The sequence below is a fragment of the Rhinoderma darwinii genome, chromosome 5 (genome assembly GCF_050947455.1).
Source record: "Rhinoderma darwinii isolate aRhiDar2 chromosome 5, aRhiDar2.hap1, whole genome shotgun sequence".
Lineage (NCBI taxonomy): Eukaryota > Metazoa > Chordata > Amphibia > Anura > Rhinodermatidae > Rhinoderma > Rhinoderma darwinii.
Genome location: NC_134691.1, coordinates 303,065,416 through 303,089,753, shown reverse-complemented (window position 1 = coordinate 303,089,753; position 24,338 = coordinate 303,065,416). Strand labels below are relative to the sequence as shown.

Genomic DNA, 24,338 nt, shown 5'->3' with positions numbered 1-24,338 from the left:
AGGCCTCTTAAACTTGGAATCCATGGGAATTCACGATTTCTCACCAGTGTTATCTTGTGACATATTTTCATGACATGTCAGATGATTACTCAAGGTGGGAAATTAAAATGTGGTACTATGCCCCCCCCCCTCTTTTTTTTACATCACATTACAATCTAGAATTTTTTTTCAAAATATATGCCCCCAAAGGGCATTGGCCCCTGATATAAAATCTCATTTAGAAATTGACAGACCTTCCCACTAATCTACTGAGTTTATAAGAGTGCACATAGAGGAGAGCATACTCTACACGACTATAAAGCCCCTATCCCCTTGGCACAAAATAGGCCCAGCTGTTGTCCACATTCTTCTTTACTTTTATATTGCTAGGAGGAGGAAAGACCCAGTCTCTCATTTTCTCATGTTACTGTGCCTGTAAACAGGGGAAACTATGTGCACACTCACCCTACCAATGGGTAATGTTAATGGAGCCAACCTGAACTTATCTCTCAATTAAGGTCCACACTGCCAGGGATGCAACCATGATACACAGTAAAACTTTTTTAATTCCTACATATAATATGGGATACACTATATAGAGGTTCTTCATTCATAGTATATTAGTTTGATGAGAATATGATTTATATTTGCTCAACTATAAATTTGCAATAAATTTACAAATAGAGAGGAAGATAGATAGATAGATAGATAGATAGATAGATAGATAGATAGATAGATAAATGATAGATAGATAGATAGATAGATAGATAGATAGATAGATAGATAGATAGATAGATAGATAGATAGATAGATAGATATGAGATAGATAGATAGATAGATAGATAGATAGATAGATAGATAGATAGATAGATAGATAGATAGATAGATAGATAGATATGAGATAGATAGATAGATAGATAGATAGATAGATAGATAGATAGATAGATAGATAGATAGATAGACTATATGGCCAAAAGTATGTGCACACCTGACCATCACATCTATGTGAGCTTGTTGGACATAACAAAACTATGGAAGTTAATATGGACTTGGCCCTCCTCCTTTTGTGGCTATAAAAGCCGCACAATTTTAAAGTGCGCCTGTGGGTATTTTTGCTTATTCAGTTAAAAGAGCATTTGTGAGGTCAGACACTGATGTTAAAAGAGAAGGTCCGGCTCACAAGTGGTGTTCCAATTCATACCAAAGCTGTTTGATGGGGTTGCGATAAGGGCTCTGTGCAGGTATCGTTGTGGACCTTTATTTGTGCTCAGGAACACAGTCATGCTGGAACAGGAAAAGGCCAAATCCCAAACTGCTGTCACAAAGTTGGAAACATACTATTGTGTAAAAATATCTCCGTATGCTGTAACATTCACTAGAAATAATAGGACAAGTCCAAACCATAGAATACAGCCCAAGAACATTATCCCTCCTCCATCATATTTTATAGTAGGCACTATGCATTCCAGTAGGCAGCGTTCGTCTGGCACCCACCAAGCATTAGACTGCCAGATAGTGAAAAGTAATTCATCACTCCAGAGAACTCAATTCCACTGCTGTAGAGTCCAGTGATGACGTGCTTTACACCACTCCATGTGGCTTGGCATTGCACATAGTGATCTTAGGTTTATGTGCAATGGAAACCCATTTCATGAAGGTCCCTATACACAGTTCTTGTGCTGAATTCTCTTCTAAAGGCAGTTTGGAACTCTGATGATGGAACAGATGATAGGCAATTTTTTATGCGCCACATGTTACTCATATAGCAACTCAGTAGATTCGCTGTGTGAGTTTTGTGGTCTACTGCTTCGTTGGTTGAGCTGTCCTTATTTCCCATCACTTCCACTTCACAATAATAGCACTTACAGTTGCCGGGACAGATCTATCCGATCAGTAATTTCACTTACTGACATGTGGCAAAAGTAGCATCCTATGACAGTGCCAAAGTCACTGAGCTCTTCAGTATGACCCATACCACTATAAATGTTTGTCTATGGAAATTGCATGGCTGTGTGCTTGATTTTATGCACCTGTTTGCTATAGGTGTGGCTGAATAACTCAATAATTAGGAGGGGTGTCCACATATTTTTAGTTTAATTGCATAGGTAGAAATAATCTCCATTTACTGCAAATTAATTTGATAAAAACATAGATAAAGATTTATTTATTTCAATTTTATTTCTTATATACTAAATAGGATTGAAGAAGAAAAAAAAAAGAAGAAAGTTGCAGTTTTCCATTTTACCACCTCACGCAGAGAAAATAAGAAAACATTTTGTATGTTAAAATATTCCATCTTGTCTCCACAGGTAGGCTGCTGAGTGTAGTTATAGTAACAAGTATAGAGTTGTTCCATAAAGACAACACAAAAGCCTTTACAATGCATTAAATTCTGCGGCATTGGTGGCTGTATGCACTCTGTACACTGTATAGATTCTGGTCTACCCTCCAGCTACAACCGGTAATGAGAACTTTGCTGATGTATTTCCTTCTTCTGTCTGTGTCAGTTCCAGCTGGTGTGACTGTGGCAGCTACAGCGCAACAGATGCTTAGATCTAGTTTATGTATCCCTGGCAAAGGCTTGTGGGGCAGCACGTCTGCCCTGACTTTGTTGCCAGCTGTGAAACAACTCTTTAGTTATTCTCTCCTCAGGAGCTGTCGTATTACCGACCTTTTTCAATTCATTATATCTGAAAGTAATTCAGCCTTTTTTATATATTCTTTTGTAAAAACTATTATTTTAGCCCAAAAAGGATTATGGTTTATAGGCTTCTTTATAATGTCAATATATTTTTTTTACTATGAACAAAAACTACCCCGCTAATTTCATATATATTGTGATTTACGAGACAGATCAATAGTATGGTGATCTGAACAGTGAAATTCCTATTTATGGATGTAGCCATCCTTAACTTGACTCTGATAATTTGCTGCAGCGTGATATCACACAACAAAAGCCATTGAAAAGTCATTGAAAAATTCAAGATTAGGGATCTTTCCACTGTGTATTAAATGTGTTAAGTCAAGCTAAAGATGGTTACATCTGTATCTATCTATCTATCTATCTATCTATCTATCTATCTATCTATCTATCTATCTATCTATCTATCTATCTATCTATCTATCTATCTATCTATCTATCTATCCATCCATCCATCCATCCATCCATCCATCCATCCATCCATCCATCCATCCATCCATCCATCTATCTATCTATCTATCTATCTATCTATCTATCTATCTTCCTTTTAATCAGGCATCAAATGGTGGTTTGTCAAATATTCAGAATTATTGGAGAAAGCATAAAAGGGTATTAAACACACACAAAAAAATTACCTATAAGGGGAAAGACAACCCAAAATAAATGGTAATACAAAATCTATTACTAGAACCTTCTTTTTTAAATCAGAAGAATTTCCTTCTCCGCTATCTCTCTCTCTCTCTCTCTCTCTCTCTCTCTCTCTCTCTCTCTCTCTCTGCCTTTTGCTTCTGGTTTGTAAAACTCCACATTATTGTGCTGTGGTGGAGCATTAGACACCTCTGCTACCTATCAGCAGACTGCATAATGGTGTGTAACACTCTGAAATCGGTATCCCATTCATAGACCCCAATAAACTGTAAACTAAAGTTTGCCAAATCAGGGAAAACGTAAACTTGTAAACTGTATACTAGGTTTAATCACTTCCACACCTAACAAGAACATTTCAAATCCTAGCATTACATGAGTAGATAGGTATCTAAGCAATTCCCTAATATATTGAGAAGTAGTTGCACTTGTTTGTTTCCGTAACTCCCATAGATTGTAATGGAGAGAGCAGCACACATGCTCAACCTACTTTCACCTTCTAAACCTCCCTTTCTCAGCCTCTTTCTTGGCCATGTTTCTTGAAATAACAATGGGGGTTACAGGACCCACATTCTCCGTATAGGTAGGGATATGATGGATTGGTCATAAATGTTTATGATTGGAATATCCCTTTGACAAATACCACATTAAGTGAAATCCTTTACAGTTGGTATCAGTATAAATCAGGGGTCTCAAACTCGGCCGGGTAAGTGGGCCACATATAGAAAAAATGGGAAGTTGACGGGCCGCATTACTTTAAAATTTGATACAATACAAAATTATTGTTAATCAATTCGTTATTTTAACTACTATAACACTATATTACTATAATAATACTACATTACTATAATAATACCGCTAGGTTTAAAATTTAAGATATTTCTCCACGTGCTTATTTCAACAATCCAGTTTTCCAGTTTAAGTGTCGCTAAATGCAGTCCGGCGGCTCAGTTAGCAGCGTTTGGCAGACACACATGTCAAGATTGGGTAGCCCCTTTTTAGATAGTGCCACAGTGCATGCTGCCGCAGTGCCCTCTGTGGATGCTGCCGCAGTGCCCTCTGTGGATGCTGCCGCAGTGCCCTCTGTGGATGCTGCTGCATTGCCCTCTGTGGATGCTGCCGCAGAGCCCTCTGTGGATGCTGTTGCTGTGCCCTCTGTGGATGCTGCCGCTGTGCCCTCTGTGGATGCTGCCACTGTGCCCTCTGTGGATGCTGCCGCAGTGCCCTCTGTAGATGCTGCCACAGTGCCCTCTGTAGATGCTGCAACAAAGTCTTCTGTAGATGCTGCCACAGTGCCCTCTGTAGATAATGCCCCAGTGCCCTCTGTAGATAATGCAACACACCCCTCGATAATGCCACAGTGCCCTCTGTAGATAATGCCGCAGTGCCCTCTGTAGATAATGCAACACACCCCTAGATAATGCCACAGTGTCCACTGTACATACTGCCCCAGTGCCCTCTGTAGATGCTGCCACAGTGCCCTCTGTAGATGCTGCCACAGTGCCCTCTGTAGAAGCTACCACAGTGCCCTCTGTAGATGCTGCCACAGTGCCCTCCGTAGATGCTGCCACAGTGCCCTCCGCAGATGCTGCCACAGTGCCCTCCGCAGATGCTGCCACAGTGATGTCAGCGGCTTGCCCAGAGCTGGAGTCCCGGAGCAGAGCCGCTTCTAGCACTCTGCCTGGGATTCCAGCGCTGCTCCTGACATCACTGTCCATATATGGACAGAGATGTCAGGGGCAACCCCAGAGCAGGAGTCCCGGACAGAGCGCTAGTAGGCTCTTCCTGGGACTCCAGCTGTGCTCCTGACATCACTGGGACTCCTGCTCTGGGGAAGCCCCTGACATCATTGTCGATGTATGGACAGCGATGTCAGAGGCTTCCCCAGAGTCTCAGAGCAGAGCCTATACTAGCGCTCTGCCCGGGACTCCAGCTCTGGGGAAGCCCCAGACATCGTGTGTCCAAACATGGACACACGATGTCAGGGAATTCCCCAGAGTCCCGGAGCAGAGCCAATACTAGCGCTCTGCCCGGGTCTCCGCTCTGGGAAGACCCTGACACACTGTCCATATATGGACAGTGATGTCAGGGACTTCCACAGAGTCCCGGAGCAGAGCCTATACTAGCGCTCTGCACGTGACTCCGGCTCTGGGGAAGCCCAAGACATTGTGTGTCCAAACATGGACACCGATGTCAGGGAATTCCACAGAGTCCTGGACCAGAGCCGATACTAGCGCTCTGCCCGGGACTCCGCCCTTGGGAAGACCCTGACCACTATCCATATATGGACAGCGATGTCAGGGAATTCCACAGAGTCCCGGAGCAGAGCCTATACTAGCGCTCTGCCCGGGACTCGGCTCTGGGGAAGACCCTGACACACTGTCCATATATGGACAGCGATGTCAGGGAATTCCACAGAGTCCCGGAGCAGAGCCTGTACTAGCGCTCTGCATGGGACTTCGGCTCTGGGGAAGCCCCAGACATCGCTCTTCATATGTGGACAGCGATGTCAGGGAATTCCAGAGTCTCGGAGCAGAGTCTGTAGTAGTGGCTCTGTGTCCCGCGGGCCGCAGATGACAGCCCCAGGGGTTGCATGCGGCCCGCGTGCTTGAGACCCCTGGTATAGATCCTACTTTAAAGAAAAAAGTTGAATTGACAAAATATCATATGGCAATTTTTTTATAGTGTAATTACCTAAAATAATAAAGCTAGTCAAAGGTGGAGTTTCCCTTTGAATGCTGATCCAGGCAGTTTTCCAGTGCACTTACATGATAAATCGACTCCTTTTCATATACTTCTGTGAAATGGTATGTTTGTGCATTTCTGTTCTGTAACCTAGATATTGTTAATACTAAAAGCAGACTGGCATCCAGATAAGGTTAGCCAATCTGCTTTCTGACTTGGCATGAAATTGTCTTGGCATACCTTAGAATCTCTCCGTAGCAGATCATATGATTAATACACAAACAGTGAGTTCAACCAGGGATTCCTTGATATTTTACCAACATATGTTAAATACATACTTTATATTGACAGCATATATTAATAATATAAAAACAGCTGATAATATGTTTGATAAAGGTCAGCGCTGCTACCTGCTGCCAGTCCGTATTCTGCTACCTGCTGCCAGTCCATATTCTGCTAACTGCTGCCAGTCCGTATCCTGCTACCTGGTATGAATTGTTACCTGAGATCTCTACCTGCCTGCCACGAGATCATCTGCCAGTGCCTGTACCCTCTGTCTACTTTACCGTTGTTCCGTGGTCCACTGGACCAGCTGCTACTAACATCGAGGACACCTCAAGAGGCAGCAACCTGGTAGTCTCCCTGCAGCAAAGTCCAGATCCCTGTACGGGTGTTAAAGGGTGAATATTGGGGAGGCTACTTAGATGTGGCCCAAGGTCAAACTGGTTGAGTAGCACAGTGGGTCCAACACCTGCTGGTGATTACATGATCCACACAAAGTTACTGACAAAGTGTAATTTCATCCAACATATGACATCTATATAATGACTATTTTTATACAGTAAAATTACTTTTTATTTTCCTTATATCAGCCAGTAGCCAGTGATATGGGATGTGGAGGCTGCAAGGTCCTGGGGGAGGGGGTGGTTCATAGATCCCTTATCTAAATACATAAATGAATAGATTATTTTTACAATGTACAGTATATTGAAGCTGGCCAGGTGATTAGCTGATGGCCTTGGGTCCGGCGTCAGAAACCCTTGGTAGTCAGCTATGATTGCCAGGGGAAGTTCAAAATGGCCATACATTTCCCCTGCAGCGACCGTAGCATACATGGAATGACCTTGTCAACCAAAGCAAGAGTTGCTGTTTGATGATGTTTTAACCCTTCTCTATGATGTCTACTGTATGTGCCCTACCTACTAAGCCATATTGGTGGATTTACGTAATGAGACAACCCCATTAAAGAATCTGTCGTGTGAGAATACCTTATCTTCGTATGGAACGTTCTAATCCTTACTCACAAGTCTGTTTATTTTCATTCTTTTCTTTGCTCAAACTGTAAATTCTTTGTTAGTCTTCACTTTGCTGCTTCTTTCTACAATATGTTCTTACTTGCAGACATGCGACATGAAATCCGTACTACTGTATTAATGGTGACATACCATTCACTATGTATATATTTATATACTTAATATAAGAGACTAGAAGGCTGAATAAATATTTCCAGTGCATGCCTGTGCATATTGTATACATCAATCCACTAATCTACAGCATTACCATTTATTTAATAGATGACTGTATACACTTATTGTCACATTCATAAATTACAGTTAATGCATGGAGCGTGTGCAGAGTGCAGACATTTATTTAAAAGCTAAGTTGCGTCCGTTCTACATCGTAATAAGAAAAGTGCAACAATCAATTTGTATAATATTTTCACCATCTAGGAAAATGCACATGAAAAACTAAATGTAAATAAAGATCGATCACTGCATGACAAATAGGCCTGGAAACCTGAGCGTAGAAAGCATCAATATCGGAAATCATGGCAGTAAATGAAATCAGTAAATACTTAATGTGAATTACAGCTCCAAGTTCTTTATGGTGATTTTTATCTAGAGAATAATAAAAAATAATACTGCATCTCAGGTAATGGAAAGTAATGCTGGCCAAAACACCGAATGTACACAAGACACACGCTTGTTCCGTTAACCCAAACTCCTCAAAAATAATTTTTTATGTTTAGTAGCAAAAATAAAGAAATGGCTACCCTTTCACCCGGCCTTGAATGCATGTGATTTGCAACTCTTTGATGTTGTCAAGTTTTGCAGATAAGACCCCCAAACTATGTTGGGATCACAGGAACAGATTATTCTCTTTTGGCTTATGGCAAGTCTCACTATACTGTTAACATATCCACCTGTCTTGCACATACAGCATTTATAGTTAGGTATACAGTCACTATGCTGACTATAGGGGACAGACCAGTGAAGTAGGAATAAGTGATGCACAAGTTGCAATTGCACCTGGACCGCTATTTCTGTGGTCCACAGCAATATAAGACAAGAGCGATGGATAAGTCAGTGGTTTGTCAACAAAAGATGTCATGATATTTGCATAATGATGTCATTATGCTAGATGGACTTACACAAATGAATACTTAACATACATGATTACAGTATAAATCTTTTACAGTATGACATCATAGAGCATGGTTGCCTGCGACGTCATTTGTGTCTAGGGGTATAAGTTCTGCTAGGGTCGCAAGATATGTCTAGGTAAGAAAATATACATAGGATGGTTTATAGTAACTAGTAGATTATAGTGACGTTACCTATGAAGGGACAGGGCACATTAAGGCCAGGTTCCCACGCTCTCATGGAAAAAAACCGCATCATAAATGTTAATAAATTGACCTGCGGTGCAGAATTAAATTTGCAGCACGTCAATTTATGCTGCGTTTTCGTTGAGTTTTCTGTTGCGGATTTTCCCCATTGAATTCAATGGGGATGCAAAATCTGCAACAGAAAGTCAAGCCTTGCGAGTTTTACGGCGGAATTACGCCAAAAAATCACAACTCAGGAAAATAAAAATAACAATCACAAGCTGCAGTGTCACATGGCCTGCAATGTCATCTTGGGAGGCCGGGCTACGTGCAGAAAAGAGGGAGAAGTAAGTACGGTCTTTTTTTTTTGCACCCCAGCTCTGCATTACTCAGTGGAAAATCCGTTTGAAAAACTGCAGCACAATGTGGTGCGGTTTTTCGGACAGAAGGTGCTGCGGGTTCATGGTCAGATACGCTGCGCAGTTTTTACGCAGCGTATCCGACCCGTAGGAACCCACCATAGAGGCTACCTCCAGGATATTGTATATAAGAGTAAAATAAATAAGCTATTGTTACCTATAGTACATTTTATATTATTGATACTATACTTCTTATTTGTATGAAATTGGATAAAGCTGTACTCCAGACAAGGTACGGGTTGAGCCGCAGCTGTAATGTTTAGATAAGGCCATCCGGGAAGGAGCTGCTCACATTTAATAATGTAAGCAGAATGTTTTATAAAATACATTACAAAGTTAGTTATTAACAAAGGTAGTGATTAGCGAGTAACATGGCCACGTATGGCTAATGCAAAAATTATGTCTAATCCCAAACAACTATTTAAAAGTACACAGCCGTCTAGGACTTTCAATGTGCCCAGTAAAAATGTCAAACAAAGGAAACATTGAGTTGACGTTTTCTAATTTATTTACCAAATGCCAGAAGCTCTGTACAAAACATAAGGTCATTAAATAGAATTTTTACAATTATAAAATTGACTTTTTCTGTCTTCGACTAAATATCATCCACAACTGTTCCCTAAATGTAATTCATCGCTGTATCTATGTTGTTTTTTCTTTACCCTTGAGCTGGTAGATTTTTGTTTTGTTTGTTGCATTGTGTTGTTTTTGTCTGGTGTTGACACAGCCCTTCTGTCTTTATAAGATACAAAGCAGAGAACAATGTAAAAGTTACATCTAGAAAGCTGTAAATTAAACATGGAAGTCCAGAGTCTGTTCCTTCCCTGCCGAGTGAGTATATTAAAGAGATGAGGAAATGTTAAATTAACTGGCATGAAATAATTTCAGTAAAGAGAAGATAAATTATACAGGATAGTTCTGGAATTTCTTTACTGTGTAAAATTCATAGTCACGATGAATGTGGGAATAAAGGATCCATGTTGCTTTCCATAGGCACAAATTATGTAAATCCCTCACTCCCAAGTGATCACACGTTTTAATGGTTGCCTCTAAATTTAGTTTAAAGGGTAACTATATGTTCAACAAACTTCTGACATGTTATGGTGACTCGTCAGAAGTTTTGATTGCTGGGGTCCGAGCACTGAGACCCCCACCATCCGCTGAAACGAAGCTGCAGAAGTGCTCCTGTGAGCGATGAGCTGCTTAGTTTCTATTTGGCTTTTTCTGGAAATCAATGTCTCGGAGTACAGACCCAATAGAAAGTCTATGAGCCCGTACTCCGATACATCTGCTTTCCGGAAAAAGACGAACTGAAACAAAGCGGCTGAGCGCTCACACGAGCACTTCTGCCGCTTCGTCTTAGCGATTTGTGGAGTTCTCAGTGCTCGGATCCCCACCAATTAAAACTTCTGACAAGTCACTATGACATGTCAGAAGTTTGTTGAATGTTTAGTTACCCTTTAAGTTCTTTGCATAATAATCACTATGGGTTTTTTTTGGCTTCCCTGCTGGAGTTTAATATATTTATCTTTATGGGTGAATATTATACTTTTCTATGATCACCCAGTAGTCGAAAATATCTGATAATCGTGCACTTATCAGGTCTAATAGATGCCGGAATAAAGTAATTTTACTGTACTAGTTGAAATTAAACTCACCTGGACACTTAACACTGTGAACAGCACGATACAATCTACAAGTGTCCACAGTCAATGAGCCTGCATTTCCAGGTAGGCTTCTGAAGCATTTTTTATCACATCTTTCTTTCTTTTTTTTTTTTTCTTTTACTGTAATCCAGATAAAACAGAATTAATGATTAGCAGCTGCTAATCCCCAGTGGAACCAGCCACACGTGACTATTAAGCTGTTACAGATTTTAGCATGTGGAACTGTTATATGATCACAACTCATCACTGTGATAATAGCTCTTCAATGCGAAACTGCATATTTCATTCAAATATTGCTCAGAAATCATTCATAGCAACACAATAATTGATTCCCTGGAAGTAAACACATAACTGAAAACAGTTGCCCTTTCCCCATTCTTCGTGACTAAAGGAAACCTACCAGTTTTAGTAATTCCTAATAATCTATTCTTGCACTGGACCTGCTAGAGAAAGTTCAGATAATCTGGCGTGTCTGCTGCTGCCAGAGGGGACCATGCTGAATCTTTGATGGCTAATACTATTGCCAGCAACATGATTTATCCCTGTTACGCTGTATTCACTTTATGTTTGAAAACTATGTTCAGGGTATGCAGCGGGAAAGCTCCTGGCACATGCGCCAAACATATCCATATGGCCCTATTGACCCAACATATTGCAAAAGAGCGTAATACCTTTTTTTACTGTATACAATAGAGTAGTCTACTAAGCTACTCAATGGAGAGGCATCCAGTAAAAAACGTACTGTATACCATGCAGTATATGTTTTTTGCAATGGGACCCAAGGGCCTTGTATGCCGGGCAAAGAGCAGCATAAATCGGAAAATACTCTTGACGTATACCTCCAACTCAAGGCTCTGAGGACATGTGAAGAGATTTGCTGGTAGCTCATATTGCTTACCTACCTCTAGCATTTCCACTCATGCATTCTACAGGTGGAGATGTAGTAGCTACTGACGTTAAAACCGTGCTGTTATTTCCTGCTACGAGAGTGGGAGAGACAAATGCTTCAATATAAGACTAAACCTAGAGCTGCTCACATGCTGTAAAGACCACATACCATGAAATACTGGTACATTTGAGAGAAAAACTTTAAGGTGGGGTTCACAGTAGCTCCCATAAATATTACAAACATCAGATATATATTATTTTTATATTTGTTTACAATCTCTTTAAGAGATCCGGCACCACCAGGAATAGGAGCCCAGTTACAATACCATTGACTTTAAGCCTTTACGGCAATGAACATTTTTCCTTTTTTTATCATTATTTTCTTCTTCTGTCCCTCAAGTCTATGATATGTAACTGCCCCATTATATCTTCTCACTAAATTCTATCCTATATAAAGACATCATTATGAAGACATATTTTTATCCTTACACTGTTAAATATTATAAAATAAAATGCTTGAGGTAGAGAAGACAGAGTGATAATGGGGATTAAGAACTTATTAAACTGACTTCATGATGTGACTGTGACAATGATTTCACTTTTTAATCCGTGGAAGTGAAATTTTAGAGTCCAGGCCATTTAAATAATAGGTAACTGTTCAACCTGAAATAAAGTTAAAATTAAATCTCCTCCAAAGAACTGAAAGTGATATTCACTTAATATATACTGTATAAAGTTTAAAAAAATTCTCCAGTGTATCTTTACTACCTGTTGGAAAATAATTTTCGTTTTTATCATGTATTAATACTCCATATAGGAAAATGACCTGGACTATAATGATCCCATTAATAGAAAGGGGCATATATGAATCATTAAAGGGGTTGTTCATTTTCAACAGTCACTTTTTGTTAGACTATTGACAATAAGCTGATAACTGCTGGGACACATAGCGATCAGCTGTAATCTCAGGGGGAATCTAGCAGCAAGTGTTCAATTCCCATGCAGCACAAATTAAAGATGCCCGACAGCAATTTATTTAATTTTTTTGCCTATAAAGTGCAGCGTAGGCTATTATTAAAGAATACTGTAGAGGTTATTGTGTATGCCTTGTGTATACCTGTTTTAGTTAATATGACATTTACATGTTGTCTGTCATTCTGGTTTCTTCTTCCCCTCTAATGTGGTTCCCTAATGCTGCCTACATTTTCAATGAAGCTTCTGGCTTTGCAGATCTGTCATATATGGTAGAACTTCTGTCCCCTAACTGCAGAGTCTCAGTTTATCCCTATGTAGCTTCAGGCTGTTTCCCCTGCCTCCTGCTAGTGATAGGTTTCTCCTTGACAGTTTTTACACATGAGACAGTGAGGAGCAGCATCTCATAGAAATACAATTCAGATTCTGCAAACAACAGTCACAGATAGTATAAACAGTCAGTGTGAGTCAGGGGAGCTTTATAAATCTGCAGTTAATTATTTTATGGACTCACCTATTATATCACTGCACTTCTGCTCCCTTAGATACCGTAGGGCAGAAATGATCTCTTTAGTAGCACTCTATGCATGGGGACATACAGGGGAATAAGGAGGCTGGAGCTGGGTGTGGAGTGGAGTGGAGAGAGAGATGATTTTAGTAGCTGCTCTCTACTATGACTAATTGCTAAGGGTTCTGAATGGTGACCACCCTCTTCTATTTTCTCAAATTTCCATAATAGGATATTGAGATGGAATTAATCCAATATTCCAAAGAGTGAAAGATAACCACAAAACAATGGTTAAATAAAGTGGCAAGTGCAGTTGAAAAAATTGTTAAAAACATATACAGTGCCAGTGATAATACAATTCATATACATGATTAGTTTATTACATTATAACAATATACGTGTGTTTTATATTAAGAACCTACCCCTCAGACCTCCCAGCTGGAGACAGTGTCTCATATTACCAGCCATCTCTGGCGTCAGAACAACTAGGCATGTCTATGCACATGTTGCAATGACTCATGTCATAACCAAGGTAACCATGACTCACAAGTGCAGTGAATAAATTAGACATCCATCTTTTCTGTGATGCAGTCTGAGGCAGTTATCGCCATGTTAGTGCATGGCATGCCAGCCTCCATCTTATACCTCTTTTGTCCCACTATATTTCTTTTATTATTAACAATGTGCCAATCTGGATCAAATTATTCAAAGACCTAAAGAGCAGAATGGTCTTGGATTTATTTACTCTTAACAAATTAGAATGTTTGTGAGGAAAAAAATCCTATTTCCACTGAAGTCCCCCTCGTGACCCACTGAGTCCTCCTATAGGGGAACTCAAACTCCTCAATGAGTTGACACCTCAACTAACAAAGTGTGCTGATAGCCAGCCAAATGAAGAGAGATCTTTGGAGTGCTGGTTCAAGTACCGCAGCCATTCCCACTAAATTTCTTTATATTATATTTTTATTGATATAATTCTATCAAGAGAAAAGTAATGCTTGTTTGGGAACATGGTTACATATTGTTACAACAGATAAAAATACAGCAACTGTGTCTATAAGGGACTCTGTACAGTAGGTTTTCCATCTAGATCGTAATGGGTACACAGTTCTTTGAACTCTATGCCTACAGGAAAAACAAGAGATGTCTATCTATCTATCTATCTATCTATCTATCTATCTATCTATCTATCTATCTATCTATCTATCTATCTATCTATCTATCTATCTATCTATCTATCTATCCCTCTATCATCTCTCTCTAGATTTTCTTTTAATATATACTAGTTCTACAATATCCAACATGATATGATTCAATTACAATATTTTCTAAATATATGGCATTCATAGCCTTGACAACATTATCAATGTGGTACTATTTTCAAATAGAGCACTGTTCTGGAGAACAATTCATAACTACAATGTGTTGTTACAAGGACATCATAGAGAAGCTTTAGCCCATGCATCTAAATTTCTTATTATCTAGTCCTTTATTAGCAAGACAGCTGCTACTGCCTGAACTTTATCTTAACACTTTGGTTAACCGTTTCTTACTCTTCATCATGTTAATGAATTTTAGTTTAAATGGATTTAAAGAGGACCTGTAAGCTCTCCTGACATGTGTGTTTTAGTAAATACTTGCATTCTCTATAAAGTAGCAATCCGGAAGCACCTTAGCACCTTTTCTTAAAACTTTGCGTTGTAGCGTTCCTCTGTTATTCCTCCTGAAAATGTAGGAAGATATTGACAACTGGGTGTTACCATTATCCTGGTCAATGATGAGTGTCCCTACACAGTCTGATACTGTACATGCTGACAGTATAAGATTGTATATTTACTTAGGAGAATGTTAACGCCCAGTTGTCAATTTATTCATACACTTCCATGGGGAATAACAGAGGGACAGCACAACGAGTTTAACCCCTTCCCGACATTTGCCGTACATGTACGTCATGGAAAGCATTGACTTCCCGCATCTTGCCGTACATGTACGCCAAATGTTTGGGACCGGCTCAGAAGCTGAGCCGGTGCCATCATCACCGGATCTCAGCTGTATCTTACAGCTGACATCCGGCTGTAACGGCGGGGACCGAAATTAGCTTCGATCCCCGCCATTAACCCCTTAAGTGCAGCGCTCAAACGCGATCGCTGCACTTAAGGTGTTTGCAGCTCATCGGAACCCCAGTAATGAAATTGCCGGGGTTCCGGTGGCTGCAATGGCAACCGGAGGCCTAATACTGGCCTCCTGGTCTGCCTAGCACCGAAGCCGGTCAAGATCCGCCCGGCGGCGGAGCCTGATAGGCTTCCGTAGCTGCCGGCAAGATGGCGCCGGGTCAGGAGCTGATCCGGCGTCATCAGCGGTGGAAGTCAGCTGTACTGTACAGCTGACATCCACCTGTAATGGCAGGAACCGGAGCTAGCTCCGATCCCTGCCATTAACCCCTTCGATGCAGCAATCGAAAGCGATTGCTGCATCGTAGCGGTTACTAGCAGATTGCCAGCCCTGACAGGCAATCAGGACTGGTGACTGCTGTTATGGCAACAGGAGACACAATGGTCTCCTGCTCTGCCATTACGGAAGCCGATTTAGGCCCCGCCGGGAGGCGAAGCCTAATCGGCTTGCTGTCAGTGAATGACTGACAGATCTAATACATTGCACTACATAGGTAGTGCAATGTATTAGAAAAAAAAAAATCTGACCGTTGGACCTTCAAGTCCTCTAATGGGACTTGAGAAAAAGTGTAAAAAAAGTATAAAAAAGTGTAAAAAAAAGTGCAAATAATGAAAGTTTGAAAACAATAAAAGTTTCAAGTAATCAAATAAAACACAATCCCCCTTTTACTCTTATCAAGTCCTTTATTATTGAAAAATAATAAACCATATGTATTTGAAATCGCCGCGACCGTAACGACCGGAGGTATCAAAATATTATATTATTTATTGCACGCGGTGAACAGCGTAAAAAAAAACGTAAAAAACTTTACCAGAGTTTCTGTTTTTTAGTCACTTTGCCCTACAAATGTTAGAATAAAAAGTGATCAAAAAGTCGCACGTATCCAAAAATGGTACCTATAAAAACTATAGCTCGTCTCGCAAAAAACAAGCCCTCATACACCTCCGTCGACAAAAAAATTAAAAAGTTATGGTTCTCACAACTTGGCGACAGAAAAAATACATTCTTTTTACAAAAGTAATTTTATTGTTCAAAAAGTTGTAAAACATAAAAAAGTGCTATAAATTAGGTATCGCCGGAATCGTACTGACCCGCAGAATAAAGTTAACATGTAATTTATAACGCGTGGTGAACGCTGTATAAAAAAAAACTAAAAAAGCTGTGCCAGAATTGCGTTTTTTTGTTTACCTGGCATCCCAAAAAATAGGATAAAAGGTGATCAAAAAGTTGCATGTACCCCAAAATGGTACCAATAATAACTACAGCTTGTCCCGCAACAAACCAGCCCTCATACCGCTACGTCTATGAAAAATAAAATTAGTTATGGCTCCAATAAGTCAGGAAATAAAAAAATATGCAGTTGTGCCCGAGGGGAACATTTCTTCTGTTTGAAGAGGCGATTTATCAAGGACCTAAAATTAGGGAACCAGGAAAGGGAGGGCCCAAACATATCCGCTGGAAGCGACGGTGCGCGTATTATACCAGGACAACACTTCCTAGCAAAATTCTGCAAACTACAAAGGTGCGGAGTGTGGACCAAAAGGGGGATAATAAAGGACGCCATATATCAGTGCGACACCGGCCTGTGCAGAAAGGATTGTGTCACAGCGTAACACACATCTATGGATCATTTTATTGTTTTTTTTACCCCATTATTATACCACCTGACTATGCCCATTATATACTCCGCCCGGCTTACATATGCCCTACATTATAAACGGAAACACCAGTAAGACTCCAAACAAAACTACTACCAAGCAAATTCCACGCTCCAAAAGCCAAATGGCATTTCCTCCCATCTGAACCCTACAGCGTGCCCAAACAGCAGTTTCCTTCCACATATATGGCACCGTCATACCCGGGAGAACCCTTTTAGCAATTTTTGGGGTGTGTGTCTCCAGTGGCATAAGCTGGGCACGACATATTTGCCACTGAATGGCATATCTAGGGAAAAATATAAATTTTTAATTTGCACCATCCACAGCGCATTCATTTATGGAAAAGACCTGTGGGGTGAAAATGCTCACTACACCCCTTAATAAATGCCTTGAGGGGTGCAGTTTCCATAATAGGGTCACTTCTCAGGGGTTTATTTTTATTATTTCACATCTGAGCCTCTGCAGTTGTGAACCAATACTTTGTAAATCGCCAAATTAGGCCTCAATTTTACATGGTACGCTTTCACTCCTGAGCCTGGTCGACTGTCCAGGCAAGAGATTAGGGCCACATGTAGGGTGTTTCTAAAACCAGGAAACCCAGCATAATAATTAGAGAGCTGTCTTGTTATGGTGGCACAAGCCGGGCACCACATATTGTCCACATATCTGTGGAAAAAATCATATTTTCACTCTGCAACATCGAGTTCACACTAATTTCTACAAAACACCTGCAGGGCTAACATGCTCACTACACCCCTAGGTAAATGCATTGAGGGGTGTAGTTTCCAAAATTGGGTCACTTCTGGGGGGTTTCCACTGTTTTGGGCCCACAGGCGCCCAGAAACCAATCCAGCAACATCTGCACACCAAATGGCGGTCCTTCCCTTCTGAGCCCTGCCGTGTGCCCAAACAGCAGTTTATGACCACATATGGGGTATTGCCGTACTCGGTAGAAATTGCTTTACAAATGTTGGGTTCTTTTTTTTTCCTTTATTTGTTGCGAAAATGAAAAAATTTGCGCTAAAGCTACGTCTTATTGAAGAAAAAGGATTGTTTTTATTTTCACTGCCCAATTCTAATAAATTCTATGAAACATCTGTGGGGTCAAAATGCTCACTACGCCCCTAGATGAATTCCTCAAGAGGTGTAGTTTCCTAAATGGTGTCACTTTTTGGGCGTTTTCATTGTTTTTTCCCCTCAGGGGCTTTGCAAATGTGACATGGCCTCCGCAAACCATTCCTGCTCAATGTGATCTCCAAAAGCCAAATAGCGCTCTTTCCCTTCTAAGCCAAGCCGTGTCTCCAAACAGCTGTTTATTACCACATGTGGGGCATTGTTTTACTCGGGAGAAATTGCTTTACAAATTTTGTGGTGCTTTTTCTCCTTCAGTCCTTGTGGAAATGAGTAAAAATAAGCTAAACCTACATTTTCTTTGAAAAAATGTTGATTTTTATTTTCAGGGCCTACTTCCAATAATTTCTGCAAAAAACCTGTGGGGTCAAATCGCTCACTATACCCCTAGATAATTTCCTCAATGGGTGTAGTCTCCAAAATGGGGTCACTTGTGGGGAGTTTCCACTGTTTTGTCTCCTCAGGGACTTCGTAAATGTGACATGGCCTCCGCAAACCATTCCTGCTAAACTTGAGCTCCAAAAGCCAAATAGCGCTCTTTCCCTTCTCAGCCCTGCCGTGTCTCCAAACAACCGTTTATTACCACATGTGGGGTATTGTTTTACTCGGGAGAGATTGGTTTACAAATTTTATGGTGCTTTTTCTCCTTCAGTCCTTGTGGAAATGAGAAAAAATTAGCTAAACCTACATTTTCTTTGAAAAAATGTAGATTGTCATTTTCAGGGCCTATTTCCAATAATTTATGCAAAAAACCTGTTGGGTCAAAACGCTCACTATACCCCTAGATAATTTCCTCAATGGGTGTAGTTTCCAAAATGGGGTCACTTGTGGGGGGTTTCCACTGTTTTGTCCTCTCAGGGGCTTTGTAAATGTGACATGGCCTCCGCAAACCATTCCTGCTAAACTTGAGCTCCAAAAGCCAAATAGCGCTCTTTCCCTTCTCAGCCCTGCCGTGTCTCCAAACAACCGTTTATTACCACATGTGGGGTATTGTTTTACTCGGGAAAAATTGCTTTACAAATTTTACGGTGCTTTTTCTCCTTTAGTCCTTGTGGAAATGAGAAAAAAAATCGCTAAACCTACATTTTCTTTGAAGAAATGTTGATTTTAATTTTCACGGCCTACTTCCAATAATTTCTGTAAAAAACCTGTGCAGTCAAAATGCTCACTGTACCCCTACATAATTTCCTTGAGGTGTGTAGTTTCCCAGATGGGGTCACTTTTGGGGGATTTTGACTGTTTTGGCACCGCAAGAGCCCTTCAAACCTGACATGGTGCCTAAAATTTATTCTAACAAAAATAAGGCCCCAAAATCCACTAGGTGTTCCTTTGCTTCTGAGGCCGGTGCTTCAGTCCAGTAGCACACTAGGGCCACATGTTGGATATTTCCTAAAACTGCAGAAACTGGGCAACAAATATTGAGTTGCATTTCTCTGGTAAAACCTTCTGTGTTATAAAAAAAATTGTACTAAAAATTTATTTCTGCAAAAAAATATGAAATTTGTAAATTTCACCTCTACTTTGCTTTAATTCCTGTGACATGTGTAAAGGGTTAAGACATTTTCTAAATGCTGTTTTGAATACTTTGAGGGGTGAAGTTTTTAAAATGGGGTGACTTTTTGGGGGTTTCTAATATATAAGGCCCTCAAAGCCACTTCACAACTGAACTGGCCCCTGTAAAAATGGCCTTTTGAAATTTTCTTGAAAATGTGAGAAATTGCTGCTAAAGTTCTAAGCCTTGTCACGTCATACAAAAATAAAAGGATGTTCAAAAAACGATGTCAATCTAAAGTAGACATATGGGGGATGTTAATTAGCAACAATTTTGTGTGGTATAACTGCCTGTCTTACAAGCAGATACATTTAAATTGGGAAAAATGCTAATTTTTGCAATTTTTCGCTAAATTTTGGTGTTTTTCACAATTAAATACTGAACATATCGAGCAAATTTTGCCAGTAACTTAAAGTCCAATGTGTCACGAGAAAACAATCTCAGAATCGCTTGGATAGGTGAAAGCATTCCGGAGTTATTACCACATAAAGTGACACATGTCAGATTTGAAAAATGAGGCCCGATCAGGAAGGTCAAAAGTGGCTAAAGAGGGAAGGGGTTAAGCAAAGATGGTCCAGGATTGTTATCTCATGGGAATACAAATATTTACGTAAACAGGTCTTCTTTAAAGGAGTGCTATGATTTTAATACTTAGTGTTCATTTTAATGAAATTAACTACAATTTATCAATTCATAAAGGGTTCTCCATTAGCAGTGATGGTATACTGCTAGAATATGTCTAATTGATTCCCAGGAATTCCACCAATCATCAAAATGAAGGGGCTGCAGCACCGGTAAAAGGGCTAATCCCATTTTATACATTCATGGCATATCCACAGGATATGCTATAAATCCCTAATAGGTGTGGATCCCATCTCTGGGACCCTCACCTATCGGGAGAACGGGAGTCCTGATAACTCCTTGGATATAGGCTCTGTATAGGCAGCATGCAGTTTCTCTTACACACACTTAGCCATACATCTACCTCAATGGATAAGCTGCGTACATTGATCTCTGTGACAGTTCACTCTGTACAGGAGTCAACAATACAGTGCTGGCGCTTTATGTAAGTCGGCCGCAGGACGTAAAAAAGCATTATAAATAACATATATTTAATAGATTGACTCTTAATCTTTAATGCCTCATCTCTCCATTATGCATTTCCAGTAAAAAAAAAAAAAAAAGAACAAGTGGCTCTTCAGCTCATACGAGGCACATAATCCTCTAGTTAACAAATAGGAACTATACTAAGAATAAAGCTCATTTCATAGTCTTCACCAGAAAGCAGCATGTTCTATTCCCACTCATGTTTAATCTTTCCATTAAATTAATGGAACTGTTTTTGTTTTGCGCAACAACAAAAAATTCCAAATTAAGTTTACCCATGTACTAGTATCTAAGATCCCAATTAAAGAGCATTAATCATTGAATTGTCCTCTTCTCTCAAGCTGACAGTAAGGTTTGCTTTTGACATGTATGTATCTGTTTCACAGACAGCCAGATGACAACCAATGTGGTTGCCTTGGGCTCTGTTCACACTCGTTTTTGGGTGTTCCGTCAAGCTATTCAGTATTCTTGATTGCAATAATGGAACCACAACTGAACTCTGATAGACCACACATTAGTCAACGGGGACTGTCCCAGCATCCTTTTGTATCTGTCAGAAAACAGATCTGTCACAATTGTCATGGATCCGTTATAAATAGAAGCCATGATTCTAGTGTGAACAAATCCTTATAGGGCTTGTCACCCAAACTTCCCAATCTTCTAATTGGTAAATATAAATTTTGATGTTATTTTTGCAGCTATCCTCTTAGTAAAAACAATATTTGTCAATAATCTACTAATAAACTGTGGTCTTTTGATTAAATCCTATGTATCAAAACTTTTTATTCCTCTTTTAGGCCCTGTATCCTTGTCTTTTTGGAGTTAAGGACATGAGATCACTGCTCTGATGTTTCTCTGCTTCATCGCCATAGGAGGTTGTGACATTCACCGATGCTCCATAGACAATAATAAGGATCTCCCCACTGTTGACTGGCAGCTACCGTTCTGATCTGATGTGTTTGTTCTGGAGAGGGCAACATATACAGTGGATAAAAATACAGAATTGCCTGCAGTTTTCTCTCTTCCCACCAAGGTACAGAGACCAACGGCAATACTTTTCTCTTCTAATAAATGATAGAATGCTTGCAGAAAACATTAAAGGACTGCAACATATTCAAGCAAGAGAAAAGGTGATATAACGAACGCTTTATAATATATATAAGCGGGGAAAAAACACTGTAAAGCCGAGCCAAGAAGCAGGTTTCATAACAGGAGATAGAGTTAAACAAGAGGTCAGGCTCAGAAGATAAGAGGTTTTTTTTTATTTTCTACCCCTTCCAACAACAGAAGCTAAATAAATATATGAATTCAATAGCCCAAAATTATTAGTAATATACAAAACAAGGTTTGTAGCCAAGAGTCCCGTGAACACCACACATGGTTTTCTACATTCACATATTTATTGTCAAGCGCTGCCTTTCTGGTTAAATATTTTGCATAATATAATGCTACAAACTAAATATGGGTCATTGAGATGATAAAAAAAGTAAAGAAGAAAAGATAAATATTCCTTTCCTATAGTGTATGTCTATTTATATAAATGCTGTGAATATTTTTTTTTACTTTGGTCGGGTGTATAAAGGGTGTCTTTTAGGAAGAAGAAGTCTTTTCTTAGACTAGACGGTATAAGAGGTTGCTCTTATGGATTAAGATCTGGTTGAACGTCTGCTTTTATGGGGGTCACAAGAATTTGATCTATCTGCAATAAAGCATGTGGAGAGGAAAAGCTTGAATGAGTCCTTGGAATAATGTTCCTTTGCATGGATTCTTTACCGCATAGAAATTCAAAAACCAGACTTTCTTCTCTCAGTAGAAGGTGTTATCTGCTCATTCCATTGGTGTGCTCTTTTCTAAATCCTGGAACACAAGCAGCGCCAAGCCTGCAGAAAGGTACCAATATGTCAATGCATTTCAGAGTTCAAACAACAAAATGTCAACTATCACTCCCTTCTTTAAAAAAAAACTATTTTTGTTCACTTTTGTACTATATAAAATTGTGATATTTATAATACGCAGCTTATAATTAACTCCTACAACATACAATAGAATTAGGATGATGTGACCCGCAAGTAACCTCATAGCAAAAAGACATTTATAATGTAACTCAATATATATACTCAACTATACATACCCCTACCAGGAAAATAACAGACTTCTCATAAATCTCATTTAGAAATTTAAATAAATAGTATTAGTGGGCATGAACCATCACCTAGGTCCCCCCTAAGCTTTACACTGCTGAAATACAGCTGCATTACCTGCAGTACTTTGGTCACAACACCTGTGGTTTTACTGAACTGAACTTACAGCCCTATAGGATTCTATGGTGATTTAAAGGGGTTGGCCAGTCCTTAAAAATCAATCCTCAGGATAGGCCATCAATATCTGATCGGTCGGGGTCCGACTGCCGGCACTACGGCTCCTTCAAAACGAATTCAAAAGCTAATCGGCAGAGGTCCCGGCAGTCAAACCCCAACCGGTCAGATATTGATGGCCTATCATGAGGATAGGCCATAAATTTTTAGGGACTGGATAACCCCTATAAGTTTGGTTAGTAGAAACATGGGGGCCTGCGGTCAGGGGTGAACATATCATAGAGGCAGACTATACAGCTGCGGTCCAAGCCCTAATTGTCCTGCTCACTTTGCTACTTGGGGGGCAGGAATCTGTGCAGGACTCCTCTCTACCGGGAACTACATTGTCATAAAACAAGGGAGTGATGAATTGGCTTGTGGGTTATTGAAAGGTCGAAGAGGAGAAAGCAAACACTTGGCGCTTCTGTCAAAACTGGCAAAATCAGGCATTACAGAAGGCCCGCATCTTGATCTTTATTATGGGACCCCCTCTCTTATATGCATGCCGCTAGTTGTGGCTGTACTACAGACGTTAAAATGCGGTCGTATAATGGCTGTGTAAAATTGGCCAAAGGCTATATACATAGGTGTCGTTTTATGTTTTTTATCTTCTATTTGAACACAGAATAGTGTTAATCTATTATATCTTATTATATGACACTGCACGGATCAACAATATAGTACCATTTACATGGAGCAACTGTAGAAATGCATCAGGGAGATGTACGGCTGACAAGGGACCAATTATTTGGCCGCATAAAAGATGCTATCAGCTGATGAACGAGCGTTTGCTTGTTCGTCGGCTGATCACTGCTCTGTTTACATAGGGCAGTGCTTGCATATGAGCATTCGTATGAGCGCTCGTTCGCCCAATCATTGGCCCCTGTAAGGACTTTAACTAAACTCCATGTCCGCCAGCTGCTGATGTCTTTCTCTCTGGCTGCAACAATCTTTGGTTTAGCAAAATAATTTACTTCTTTTGTGCTTATTTTAATGTTAACTAGATTCAACAGACAAATAAAAGATTAATTGAGTGATCTTATTAGTTTTGCCATGGACTTCGACCACTGGTGAGGCTCAGGTGTCTCCATGTTCTGGACAGTTAAGCCCAAGTAGAAAAACTTTTTGATGCTCTGGTTTAGGACATTGTTGTAATTTACAAGTTGATATGTGGTAAAGCCCTTTAAGCTTCATATATGAATTAAACAAACGTTTTAATCTCTAATTGCTCTTGGAGAAAATGAATTGATCTCAAAAATTTGTTGGGTTTTTACAGCAAATTTCTTGGACCA

The 24,338-nt window shown here is 40.0% G+C and overlaps 1 protein-coding gene and 1 long non-coding RNA gene across 4 annotated transcripts in view; one reads left to right on the top strand and one right to left on the bottom strand.

Annotated features, from left to right (window-relative positions):
* DPP6 (dipeptidyl peptidase like 6) overlaps positions 1-24,338 on the bottom strand; it is a 1,261,161-nt gene that overhangs the window by 538,321 nt on the left and 698,502 nt on the right. The window lies entirely within an intron of this gene.
* LOC142652986 (uncharacterized) lies at positions 8,493-22,535 on the top strand. The gene is made up of 4 exons (XR_012848007.1): positions 8,493-8,571; positions 9,783-9,868; positions 21,490-21,725; positions 22,275-22,535. It is a non-coding gene; the product is annotated as an uncharacterized LOC142652986 (long non-coding RNA).